We start from the raw sequence: 11,641 nt of genomic DNA, 5'->3' as shown, positions 1-11,641 counted from the left end.
TGGCATTAATGTAGAAACCCTGCCGTGATGTGGCCTTCGGCCATCACTTTGCATGTATTATACTTGACAGAAATTGTGGGAATTGTTGTTTTTGATTCATTCATGTTTTTAGCTGCTCACAGGCCTCATAAAATTATCTGGAGGGCCACATCTGGCCCGCGGGCTTCGACTTTGACACATGTGATATGCTGAATAAGATACAGATTGATTTATTTCTAAATCTTACTGTGCAACCCAAGACACGAACCCCACCACACGTCACTCCTCTGTGTTGTTATGTCCCAATAAATGTACACCAAGCACTTTAATTATGCATTCAAGCCAAACTGGACGGCCGAGTTTAAGAAGTTACCAATGATAAATGTCGCATTTTATTACAAACACAATTTATTCATGCTTTGTTTACACTCCGCACCGGCTCACATTCCGACGCAGTCGCGGCCACGGATTTTACAGGCTCTATATTTGCCTAAACAGTTTATAATAGAGCACTAACAATTGGGAAGCAAACAGCTGCACTGTACTACATCACGCTACACAACGCTCAAGTGTTGTAATGCGACTGGTATGCTTTGGATTGACACTGACACCATGCAAAATTTTTGGGTCACTCACTTTAACGGACACAAGTAGTTGGTGGTGTCATGTACTGTACGTTTAACAGTTTGGAGCTCAGATATTTGCATTTCCGTACTCCTCACACCTAAAAACATTTTACAAATTTTGGATGGAAATCACCAATGTTAAAATTTCAACAGATATTTTTCCACAGGGGCAGCGCAGTGGTTAGCGCGTGTGCAGCACAGTTCTGAGGTAGTGGGAACCTCCTGCGTGGGTTCAAATCCAGCTCCCGGCCTTACTGTGCGGAGTTTGTATGTTCTGCCCGTGCTTGCGTGGGTTTCCTCCGGGCACTCCGGTTTCCTCCCACATTCCCCAAAAAAACATGCATTTCAGGTGAATTGGGCGGTTCAAATTGTCCCTAGGTGCGAATGAGCGAGTGAGTTGTCTGTCCCCGTGTGCCCTGCGATTGGCTGGCAACCAGTTCAGGGTGTGCCCTGCCCACTGCCCGAAAATGGATGGGATAGGCTCCAGTACCCCCGCGATCTTACTGAGGATAAGCGGTGTAGCTAATGAGATGAGATATATATATATATATATATATATATATATATATATATATATATATATATATATATATATATATATATATATATATATATATATATATATATATAAAGGGGTGAATAATTTTGCACACCCGGTTTTTTTTTTAATTTGTTAAAAAAGTTTAAAATATCCAATAAAGTCTGTTCCACTTCATGATTGTGTCCCACTTGTTGTTGATGCTTCGCAAGAAATTGTAGTTTTATATCTTGATGTTTGAAGTCTGAAATGTGGCAAAAGTTCACAAAGTTCAAGGGGGCCAAACAGTTTCGCAAGCCACTGTATGTGTATTATTTAGTACTCCACACAGGAAGGTTCGATCTCATGACCTCAGAACTGTGCCGCACACGTGCTAACCACTGTATCGCCGTGCTGCCTTATATATGTATATGTGTGTGTGTAATGTATTTATTGTATATTATATGTTGTATGTGTATATTATATATTATACTATGTAATATTATTGGACCATTACCTGTAGTAACACAGGTATGAATGTTTTCTTCAGTTACAAAACCTATTGTTTGACGTACATGAGTTGCCTGTTAGCTGTAAAAACTTGTTTTGCACCCGCTGGCAATATCAGTTAAACAAAAGCTTAGGGAATTTTTCCATGAATTGGTTTAGGTTTGTATATGAGAGAAAATGGGTGGGATTGAATTTAAGTTGTCGTTGTCCCACTCCCTTTTAGGCATTCTGTGTCTCAGAACCCAAACAGATGGAGGACCCAGACGCGTAATGTTTTCACAGAAGCTTTATTTTACGTGAATGGGGCAGTCATGCACGTGAACACAAATGCCAGTGATTAAAGTTATATCTAAATGTGTACACAAAATATAACTGCCTGAAATGAATCAATAAATGAAATGAAATGAATGAACTATCAAAAAACAACTATTAAAGGAAATACTGTATTTCTTTTACAATTATTTATTTGACTTCACAATAAAGCAACATATAAAAGGCCAATATTACACAGTGTTCCTGTAATGTTGCATAAAATAAGGACAAGTAGTAGGTTCTGATTTAATTATTGTTTCTAAAAATGACAAAAATATATGATAAACCATATAGGCAAAATAATCCACTAATAATTGTGTTTATGAATATTTTGCAATGTTTATTACACAATAAAAGAAGGGGGGGACTAAAATAAGCGATGAGATATCAGATGATCTTTTTTGTTGTAGATTAATTGCAAAATTTATTTTTTAAATCTAAAAAGATAAGGATTTTATTTAGTCGTATTGGGAATGGATTGCATTATTGTTTACACAAATCCCCCAAAACAATCCTTAAATGTGGTAAAATTATATAATTATAATGATATATATATATATATATATATATATATATATATATATATATATATATATATATATATATATATATATATATATATATATATATATATATATATAATTATTTTGGATACAGTAAAATAAGAAAAGTAATACCTAAAACGAGCAAAAGTGTCAGCTGGATTAAATATTTTGGACGTTTATAATGCAGTAGTCAGAACCCGAACAGACGCTAGGCCTAAAATCGAAACGTTTTCACACCAAGCTTTATTTACGGAAGTGGGGTAGTCATGCGCCTGAACAGAAACGCCAGCGATTCAGCGATCGCTGGGCAGGAGAAGCGGGGCAGAGAAGTCAGGCGCGGGAAAACAGGAAGCCAGGGACAGACGAGCAGGATACCGGACAGGACGGGACAGACGGGATCGATACGGCATGCAGAATACAGGTGAGGACGGGACAGGCGGGATCGATACCGGATATACAAGCAAGATAGCGGACAGTACGGGACAGACGGTACCCATATTGGATGCAGTATACACGAGCAGGATACCAGACAAGACCGGATAGGCGGAATCGATACCGGATACAGAATACATGAGTAGGATACAGGAGAGCACGGGACAGACGGGATCAATACCGAATGCAGGATACAGGTGAGGACGGGATAGGCAGGATCTATACCGGATACAGGATACCGGAAAGGACGGGACAGACTGGATCGATACTGGATACCGTACAGGACTGACGGGATCGATACTGGATACCGGACAGGACGGGATTGAGGCCGGATACAAGATACTTTACAGGATACCAGCCAGGACGGGACGGACGGGATCGATACAGGACACACGAGCAGGGTACCGGACAGAACGGGACAGAGGGGATCGATACCGGATACAGGATACACGAGCAAGATACCACACAGGACGGAACTGACGAGATCGATACCAGATACTGGATACATGAGCAGGATACTGGACAGGACGGGACAGAGTAAAAATGATTGCCTTGCAAGTCCAGAGGTTCGTTGACGAACTGACCAGGAGTGAATGAAAGCAGGGGAGCCAACAGGCAAACGAGCGGGAACAGGTGAGGGCAATGGGCAATCGTGACAACAGCAGAATATGAAAAAATGATACCTAAAATGACAGAAATATCAGCTGAATCAGATTATTTTTGAAGTAGATGAAGATGGATTGCAATATCCGTAATTTACTCAAAAAAAACACAAATACAATGAGCAAAATTATTTGCCAATGATAGAATATTTATTTAATAGTGTATGATTTATTTTTTATTTTTTCATTGCATTGCAAGCGGTTAAAGACATGAAAATGATTTATAGGAATATTGAAAAACTGGCATATCCGAGTTTCGGTAGAGTTGAAAATAAATCTACAAGACATATTATGTACTATATTATGTACTCAACACTGTATATATTTTTGTACTTATTAAAAAATAGATTTGAATCATCATCTTATTATTATGGATTAACATTGTTGGAAAATATATTATTTCAAAAGTGCACTGTTAAAAATTTCCATCTAGGACATCTCTCATCTCGTATAAATGTTCTAAATTTGATTTAATAATTGACTTTGAGATCAACAATAACGCTAGTTTCGATTACAAGTTGTGCTTCATGCAAATGTGTAACGAACTGTCATGAGTCTTTTTATTGAAATCGACATCATCATAGTGTCACAAAAAGAAGTGACCATAATTCAAAGGCATGCTGTTCCGACAGGTATCAAAACCAGTTTGTAGCCTTTTTGTTATAAAATAGGTACTAAAAAAAACAACAGGGTACTTTTGAAAAACGAGTGAACGTGCCAAATCGAAACGTGCCAAACCAATGTACGTGGCTAGTAATTGTTTAGCACGTCCTTATTATATAAAATAGGACTTATATAATGGTGACTGATTATAATAATCCTATTAGGCCCAGCATTGCCACCCCTCAAACATCTTTCACTGTGTTTTCTAAAGACCAAATTTACATTTACAATGGGTTCTGCCCAGATTGTCATTGGACAGTGGTTGTGTTTATAAGTCAAGCTTTCTGTCCCAGAAGTCATCAACCCTGCGAAACATCTGAACCACAACTTGCCTTTGATTCATTGGACTAGATATATTCAGGTACGTAAGAAGCCAAATATATATATATATATATATATATATATATATATATATATATATATATATATATATATATATATATATATATATATAGAGAGAGAGAGAGAGAGAGAGAGAGAGAGAGAGAGAGAGAGAGAGAGAGAGAGACATATAGATATATAGATTCAGATTCAGATATACTTTACATCTGACCCGCACAGTTTGCCAAAATGTAAAAAACTGCAGTGAGCCGATGCAGCCGCAGCCGAACATGGCGCCGCCATATATATATATATATATATATATATATATATATATTTTTTTTTTTTTTATATCTTGGGATCAAGAGGTCGCAGGTTCGATTCCCGCTCCTCCTTGTTATATGTCGAAGTGTCCTTGGGAAAGACACTGAATCCCTAATGCCCCCAATAAGCAGGTAGGCGCCTTGCATGGCTGACTCCCTATTGGTGTGTGAGTGTGTGTGTTAATGGGTAAGTGTGAAGCACATTGTAAAGCGCTTTGGGAGGTCTTCGTTGACTTATAAAGGCAGAACATTTACCATTTACCATTTATTCATATACAATTATTACAATGTCCATGCCGTAGACATTTTGATAATTGTATTTATATATACATATATTTCTATATACAATGTCTACAGCATGTTCATGAAATACATTCCTCAAACATTATTTTTAGCCTTTTATGTCAATGTTGCCATATGGCATCATTGAGCTTTAGTGCTACTCAAAATGTGCAAAGTAGAAAATAGAATGGCCAAACAAGTGGAATTCCTTTGAGATGTGATTTGAATTGTTCGGGTGGGGAAGATGTATGCAACTGTTCGAATGTGGGGTGTGCAAATAGGATTGGTGCATTGGTTTGTTAATTTATGTTTATGACTGCTTCCGTTTCAGAATGCCACCAGCAGAGAGAGGTGATCGGATCAGTGTGCAGGATGTGACTTCTGCCATCCAAGATGATGATTGTGACTTTGAAATGGGAATAGACAGTGATAAAAGTGATGACAAAGAATGTTCTTTCATAGTATTTCTCTATATTTGTTGGTTTATAATATATGTTTGATTGTATCTTTATGTATTTTCTTATACGTCTATTCATGGACTCTGTTCTGATTAGGTGAACAAAATAACAGAGAGGACGGACATCCTCTGATGATGGAAGTAATATGGTATCCAAGAAGCCGAGTGCACGACCCAACAAATCATGTGGACACCCTCAGTTGGATCTCCGCAAGGACTTAATGGCACATTTCCCACTGAAAACAAATATTACCGTATTTCCCGCACTATAAGGCGCACCGGGTTATAGGGCGCACCCCGAAAAAAACGTTTTTGGTCCTATTTTTGACATACATAAGACGCACCGGATTATAAGGCGCTACAATGGGAACGTCGACAAAACAGTCAGATAGTTCAGTCAAACTTATTACCCCCTTAACATTCCCAAAGCTTGCAAAGACGCAAATACGTGTCGAGGACACGTGCGGATGCGGTGTCCGTACGATGTCACTCAAATGCATCGTTCCATCATTCGGAAGGTTAAAGTCTTGGGATTCAAGAAATGCCACACATTCCTTAGTTTCTATTTTCTTTTTCGCTCGCAACTTTACTGTGCATATGACAATAAACACTTGGAATTGAGTTGAATTCCATCCATTATCCATTATCTGCACTGCTTATCAGAGAAACATCGAGTTCAGTCTGAAACAAGATACAGGGACAATATAAAACCCGGAGTAGCTCACCGAAGTCGTTGTGTTCATAATAATGTGCAGCCAATGTCCTCTTATATCCGTGAGTGCAGTAAATCCAGGAGAATAACATATTTACAAATACAGAATAGAAAAAAATGCTTTCTGTGTGCCGTCAGCCACGTGCTAGACGCATTCATCTTTTTCGGCCAATTGCAGGCTTTGTTTTGCCGTTTAAAGCCAATGCCAGCCTGTAAATGATAAAAAGGATCCGCCTCTTGACCTCCGAATAACTTTAGCCAATAGTGATCGATTCAACTGATGATTGACACATCTTTTTCGGCCAATTGCAGCCTTTGTTTTGCTGTTCAAGCCAATGCCAGCCTGTAAATGATAAAAAGGATCCGCCCCTTGACCTCTGAATAACTTTAGCCAATAGTGATCGATTCAAATGATGATTGACACATTGGTTAGCCAATGAAACGCCGGTAAATAAATCCCAGCATACACCGCGTATTACTTGGCGTTCAGGGGAAAATCTAGTCGGCGGCTGCAAGTTAGTTGGAAAACTTAATGTTGATCCATAAATAAGGCGCACTGTATTATAAGGCGCATGGTCAGCTTTTGAAAAAAATAAAGGCTTTTAGGTGCGCCTTATAGTGCGGAAAATACGGTACATAATACACCAGCCTGCAGTGTAGTTAAGGCAATGTTTGCCTTTGTCTCACAGAGGAAAAAAAAAATGTTTTTTGATCTATCAATTAAGATAAGTGAAGTAAAAGGAGCAGAGAGGAAACCATGGTCAAACATGGGGACTTCTTTGATTTTCTTTTTTTTTGTGATTAATAAATGACTCATTCATAAAAAATATATATGATGTGTGGTTAATATTCATGTGGGACAAAGTTGGCAATCAACCCTGCAAATAAACACTTAGTTGTTTATATTTGTTCAGACAAATTAAGTACAGGTACAAAAATCCTTCTCACCTCAAAGCCCAATGATGCCAAATTTAAAAAGCTTTATGCAACACAATTTCTACAAAAATGTCTTTCATTTCTGCATTAGCAGTCTACTACTAATTGTATAAGACAGGTTTGCTTTCGTCTTGTGTGCATAGAACATTCTTATAAATTGAATATATGCCGCCTATATTTTTTTAACCAATAAAATATTTTACCTAAAACTAAATGGTTAGATTTTGGAGGGTGGACCCAAGTGAAGGGAAGCAGGAACTAAGGCAAGGGTGCTCAAAACAAGGACAGTATATAATGACAAAACCAGGAAAAAAGGAACAAACACGGGGTCTCAAAACAAATAACATGTCCAAACAAAATCAATTCTGAAAATATACAAACCCAGAAATAGAGATTCAGGGAACAAAGTATCAAACTAAGGAGTCACAAAACTAAAAAATTTGTCCAAACGTACTCAAACCTCATAATTTCCGAACCAGAAACAAGGACAAAACCGGAAATGGAAATGCAAGGAACAAACTAACAAAAAATCAGGGTGTCAAAAAACAAATAAACACAGTACACAGTGTACTGTCCGAGCACTCTATATGAAGACTTTTTAAAATAGCACATATTACTGTCTATTGAAAGAATAGAAAATGTTCAGTTGGTCAATTGAATTTATTGAACTTACTGAAAACCCAGCATATATATTTCAATCTAGAAAACTAATAAAGGGCTAATTTATAATGGCTTGATTATTAATCTTCAATTTTCAACAATAAACAAAGTCAAGTTTCCCTTTATATAATAATTCTAATAGCATGAACATCAAATGAAAGAAGGAATAAAAGAAGTCAGCATTATTCAGGCACCATCTGTGCCTATAATTTCTATTTTAGCAAAAGTAAGCAAAAAATACTTCAAATATGAAAATATACCAGCAAGTTTCAATATTCACTTAACTGAAACATCTTTTTACAAGATTGCATTGAAATACAATAAAAGAAAGTGTAAAATTCCATTAACAAAAAAAAAACACTTTCTTTAAGGAGAAGTAACGCAATGTATAAAATACACGATTCCTGGTGTATGATACAATAATGAATTAAAATATTCTACAGGCCTTCACTTTGACGTATCTGCTTTAGTTGTATTTTTTTGTTTTTAAATATTTATTTAAGTCATTATGTAAAAAAATAAGTTTAGTTTTAAATATTTTCTATTGGTTTATGACTAAAATAATCCTTAATGCTCATTAATGCCAGACATTGAATTTTAAAATCCCATAGCCTTGTGTAACTGAACAATGCAACTTGCCCACCCGCTTCCTCAGGTACACAGTTTGTAAGACAACACGTTTGCAGATTATTCGCAACAAATTTGGAAACTAGTCAAAAAGCTGTTTGAGGTGCAGATATTTTTAAATGCTGAAGTGTTGATATGCTAATCTGGAGATGGTTGAGTCAGAAATATTTAAATGAATAAGCTATTGTTAAGATTTGACTAGCTTTAAATTTAATTTTTACATGTGCCGCCTCTGTCCATAGAAAATGTCAATCTATTCTTTGGTGTTAAAGGGACAGTGTGTATGATTTAGTACCTCTCGGTGGTAAAAAAAAAACAAAAAAAAAACTTAAAATATATATTTACGTAAATAAAAAGCAAAAATTGATAATCTGTCATACAAACACATTTATCATCACGTGCGAGCAAAGAAAATGGTAATAATTTTTCAAAAACTTGAAAAAGACTGGGCAAAAACATAAAAATAAAATGATGCACCTTGTCCACTTTGGCTCCCCCATAGTGCTTTTTAACACTTGCACTAAACCATGCAGTGACATCTATTGGTCTAATAATACCGACCGTCCCTTTAAGTTTTGAGCAACGGAAAAGAGGCTGTAGTCATAATACTGTAGGACATACAGTCATATGCAAAAGTTTGGGCACCCCTCATCATTTTCAAGTTTTTCCTTTATAAATCATTGGTTGTTCGGATCAGCAATTACAGTTAAATATATCATATAGCAAACAAAAACAGTGATATTTGAGAAGTGAAATGAAGTTCATAAGATTTACAGAAAGTGTGCAATTACTTAGACAAAAGTAGGCAGGTGCATACATTTGGGCACCCTTATTGTTTTATTGATTTGAATACCTGTAGCGCTAATTATTGGAACACAAAATTAGTTTGGTAAGCTCATTGACCCTTGACTTACATACAAAGGTAAGGCCAATCATGAGAAAGGGTGTAAGGCGCCAAGTTGTTCTCCTCTTTGCATCTTCTCTGAAGAGTGGCAACATGGTAGCCTCAGAACAACTGTCAAATGACCTAAAAACAAAGATTGTTCAACATCATGGTTTAGGGGAAGGATACAAAAAGCTAGCTCAGAGATTTTAGCTGTCAATTTCCACTGTGAGGAACATAGTGGGGAAATGGAAGGCCACAGGCGCAGTTCTAGTTAAGGCCTGGGGTGTCAGGCCAAGAAAAATCTCAGATAAGCAGAGGCGAAGGAGGGTGAAAACAGTCAAACTCAACTCACTGTGTTTGTATGCTATCGGATATATTTAACTGGAATTGCTGATCCGAACAACCAATCATTTGTAAAGGAAAATCTTGAAAATGATCAGGCGTGTCCAAACTTTTGCACACGTCCGTAATTGGCAACAACATGCAATAAATCTGCGCTGATGTTAAAAATGCAGACAATATTATTTATTATATATATATAATTTGGGAACAAATGTATGACGTTATTGTTACAATCATGCATATGTGCAAATTATTTAAGAATTTTAAATGTTTTTAATATAACTAAACGTATTTAAAATTTTCAAATGAATGTTTTAAAATCAATGAATCCAGATGAGATTATGAGATTAATGCACGTTAAGATTTTAATCTCTATCCAGCACTAGTTAATAAAAATTAGAGTTGATAAACTGCATATCATCTTTCTATATAACGAAGCCAAATCCCCCTAGTGGGAGGTGGTTGGAGTCAAGAACACAGCCACATTCATCCCCTAGGCTCTTACAACCCTGACACAAAACAATAAGTCCACTGCTTAATAAGGAGTCAGATGCTGTAACATGCAACCTTTCATCAGGAAGAATGCCTGTCAACATAAACTGGTTTTCCCCCTCTGCATCATATGCGCCGATATCAGTCATTCTTAACTATCCTATGCCATGCACATATATCTCTTGCACACCCTTTCGCATCCATTAAATTAACCCACCTCACATCCAGAGCATGTTTTACCCCATCCATCCAACCATATTTGGGACTTCTTGTAAATCTAATTCCCACAAATTCTGCACTACATACTCTTTTAGTAAAACACCCTTTAATCCATTCTTTCCATACGGCCTGAATATGCCTCTAAGCGTGGGGTTTGAGAGTAAATGTAACTCTTAGATAATTCATTATTATTATACATTATTAGAGCCAAGTTTCACCATTTTTCCAAATATGAAGTAAGTTTTTAGGTAGGTCAAAACCACAATGTCATCATGCAGTTGTTATGATGTCTATTCTTTATGCAGCAATTTTGACAACCTGTTTTGCAGGTTTAATGACGTTACATTACGAATGACGAAGTGTGCAACCAAGCAGAGAGGGAATGTTTTTCAGACGTCGGGTTTAAAAATTGTTTCATGTAAAAATTCAAAATTTGATTGTTTTGATAACTGAAAATGTTGATTTTTGTTTTCATTTTATCTCGTGGATTTGTGAAAATTAGCAACTGATATGTCTATTTGATGTACAAAGGGAAAATTATTAGTATTATATTGTTTCTATTAAAACACGCATATTTGTTTTTGATATACCTTAAAAAAAGGTGTGATGAATTTACTACAGTTTCAATTGATGGATAGATAGCTAGATATCAATATCTTCACATATTTTGTTAGTTTGATTCCAAATAGTAAATATTTTCACATGACAATCCATGTGCTAATTTTCGAAACACGTTTAAACAATTCTTTAATTAAATCAGTATTTAAAACGTTTTGCGTAACGTTTTCACACAAGCTTTATTTTAAGGGAATGGGGGAGTTATGCGCGTGAACTCAAACGCCAGTGATTCGGTGATCGCTGGGCGGAAGAAGTAAGACAGAAGTCCGGCGTGGAAAAACAGGAAGCCAGAGGCCGGCGAGATCGATACCAGATACAAGACCAGATACCGGACAGGCGGGGTCGATACCGGACAGGACTGGACAGACAGGATCGATACCAGATACTGGAGACTGGAGTCAGATATCAGACAGGACGAGACAGACGGGATTGATACCGGATACTGGAGACTGCCGCAGGATATTGGACAGGATGAGACAGGCGTAATCGATACCAGATACCGGAGACTGTAGGAAGGTAT

General features: G+C 36.8%; 1 long non-coding RNA gene across 1 annotated transcript; it reads left to right on the top strand.

Annotated features, from left to right (window-relative positions):
- Positions 1-4,255: 4,255 nt before the first annotated feature.
- LOC148353702 (uncharacterized) lies at positions 4,256-7,168 on the top strand. Its single transcript, XR_015852483.1, has 3 exons — positions 4,256-4,607; positions 5,504-5,607; positions 5,727-7,168. It is a non-coding gene; the product is annotated as an uncharacterized LOC148353702 (long non-coding RNA).
- Positions 7,169-11,641: the final 4,473 nt, after the last annotated feature.

This window comes from Urocampus carinirostris, chromosome 13 (assembly GCF_059441175.1).
Source record: "Urocampus carinirostris isolate Australia breed hairy pipefish chromosome 13, RoL_Ucar_1.0, whole genome shotgun sequence".
NCBI lineage: Eukaryota > Metazoa > Chordata > Actinopteri > Syngnathiformes > Syngnathidae > Urocampus > Urocampus carinirostris.
Note: the sequence above shows the minus strand (reverse complement) of the source record. Positions and strands in the feature narration are given on the sequence as shown.